The sequence below is a fragment of the Heloderma suspectum genome, chromosome 6, assembly GCF_057233095.1.
Source record: "Heloderma suspectum isolate Gila_16-S chromosome 6, 16-S_ref, whole genome shotgun sequence".
Taxonomy (NCBI): Eukaryota; Metazoa; Chordata; class Lepidosauria; order Squamata; family Helodermatidae; genus Heloderma; species Heloderma suspectum.
In genome coordinates this window covers 100206767-100209125 of record NC_139463.1, presented here as the reverse complement: position 1 = coordinate 100209125, position 2359 = coordinate 100206767, and positions in this window count along the sequence as shown.

The following is a 2359-nucleotide window of genomic DNA, read 5'->3' as shown; positions in this document are numbered from 1 at the left end:
AACCCTTTCCCGCATCCTTTTGGTCCTATTTTCTTTTATGAATTCAACTGTTTGTTTCAGAACACAGTTCTTTTCGTTGTCCTAGGAGCTCAGCGTGCTTCCAAGGTATTTTCTCACAAGCCAGCTGTTAGAAGCTTTGACCTCCCGCCACATTAACACCCCCCCCCCCAGTAGCTGTGCAGACTGCCAAGACCGAGTGTAAGGAGAATGAGTGAGGAGAATCTGCTTAACCTTTTATCTCTAGTAGTTTTTACAAAATCACCTCAGTTCAAACCAGTTTTCTTTTGAGGGGAAAGAAGGAGACCTTGTATGTTTCCCCTGAGAAGGGAAGAAAGCAGGATAGTAGCGGAGGAAGGGGTAATTCTGAGCATACAGATAGCAGGAAGGAGAACAAGATCAAGAAGCCTTTTGTCATGTTCTTCTCTCAGCCACTCTCTTCTCAGTAAAAAGTGCACCCCCCCATCACCCCCCCCCCCACACACACACACATTACTGATGGGGAAGTTGTAAGGTACGGGCTGGACAGGGGCATTCAGCGAGTCAATGGTTGAGAGAAGATGTAAAGATTTGAACTGGAGAGACCCAGGCTTAATCCAGACTTAACTACTAAACGTCATTTATGAAATCCATCAGTTGACTGCATTTGAGAGAGACAGATTGTATGGATGAATAGAGACATGGAATGAATGAACAGGGAAGAGAGAGTATGAGAAACCAAAAATATCAAGTATTTTCTGACCACCCACTGTAGACTTGGGACTGAGGTAAATATTCACAAATATTCAAAATTTGGCAGTAACATTCCAAACTTTGAATGTTATTTCATATTTGACAACATTCGATTCAGGCTGGCACATCACTATGTGACTGCAAAAGTTTACTGCAGCATTTGAAAATTGAGCACATTTTTACAGCCCAGTTCTATGCAGGTTTCCTCAGAAGAGGAAATTGCCTATGGTTTAATGGGACTTATTCCCAAGTAAGTGTGTATAGGATTAGAGTCTTAGTTTTGATCAGAAGATCATTTCTCTGAGATTTAATCAGAAATGAAATCTCATACACTGACAGCAGTCAAATTCTGTCAAGCATTAAACACAATTGCATGCCAGCTATCAAATAATGTCAAACTAATGAATTCAAAACATGGAATCGACAAAAAGATGCCCCCCAATAAATTGGGCTGCAGGCGTAATTTTTTAAAATAAAAATATTTGCTTATAAAAACTGCAGACGCCATCTGAAAAGAGGCATTCCCGCTGTCTTTCACACACACAGGGAGTAATCCACAACAGATTCAAAGTTTAGATTTCCATGAATCCAACATGTGGATTCCACAGTGGACCAGCTTTTTCTGAGTCACGTGGATTCCACAGACCAATTTTTTACTTTGGGGGGAGATTTGCACAAATGCAGACATGCTAATGCACGTTTGCTTGAGCAGAATGAAATTCTCATACATCCCTAAAAAATACTCATACATCCCTAATTTCATGCCCGCTATTATATACTAAATATCTTATCTACCATCAACAAATACATAGCGAATAGAGATATGAAATAGTCAATGAATATTTGGCAACACAAAGCAGAAAGTGTAGCAGGGTTTGGCCCTGTAAGGTATGGGGATGAGAGACTTCCTAGCAACCATATTCAAGCTGCTATGAGCAAGGCAAGAATAGGGTATGAGCAATTAATAGCACCAAGAACGTTCAGAGAATATCCAGCGAATGTTGACATCAAAATTCACAAGGGTGTGTGTGCTGAGAGTTCCTTTAGAAGCCAAGCAGTTTCAGTTGTGTTTTGGCTTGTGCCCAGGCAGTTTACTTACTTGGTCTTGATCTCATTAGCAGTGGCTCTGGCAGATCTGCCCCCTTGGCAGTGGGACATGCAAGGTCACCAGAGCAGCAGTGCATTAATAGCCTCAGGAAGGATGTATTAATGACCCCAGCACAACTGAGAGATCTAGCCTGGCTCCTGGGAAGCAGGGTGGCAGGGAAAAGGACCACCTCTGGCTTCACCACAGCAGGTTGGTCCCAGAAGTTGTATTTGATTTCCACCCTGATGTTTACTAGGCCCCATGCTTATCTGACATTTCCTTTTTTGCTTTTCTAAATAAGCAGGATGCTTGTACCCAAAGCAAGGCCAACTTTAGAGGAACAGTGTCACCGAAAATCTTAATTCTAATTTCAAATGCAAGATGAGCATTATCTCACCCCCAATTCTTCCCTGGCTGATTTTATTCTGAGCTGGAGAAAATTAAATCTGAGCCAGCAGTGAATTCCAATCCCACCACCCCACTCCTGCCCCCCCCACCTTCAACCCTAAGTACAGGGCTCATGCTCCATTGGCAGCTGATCTC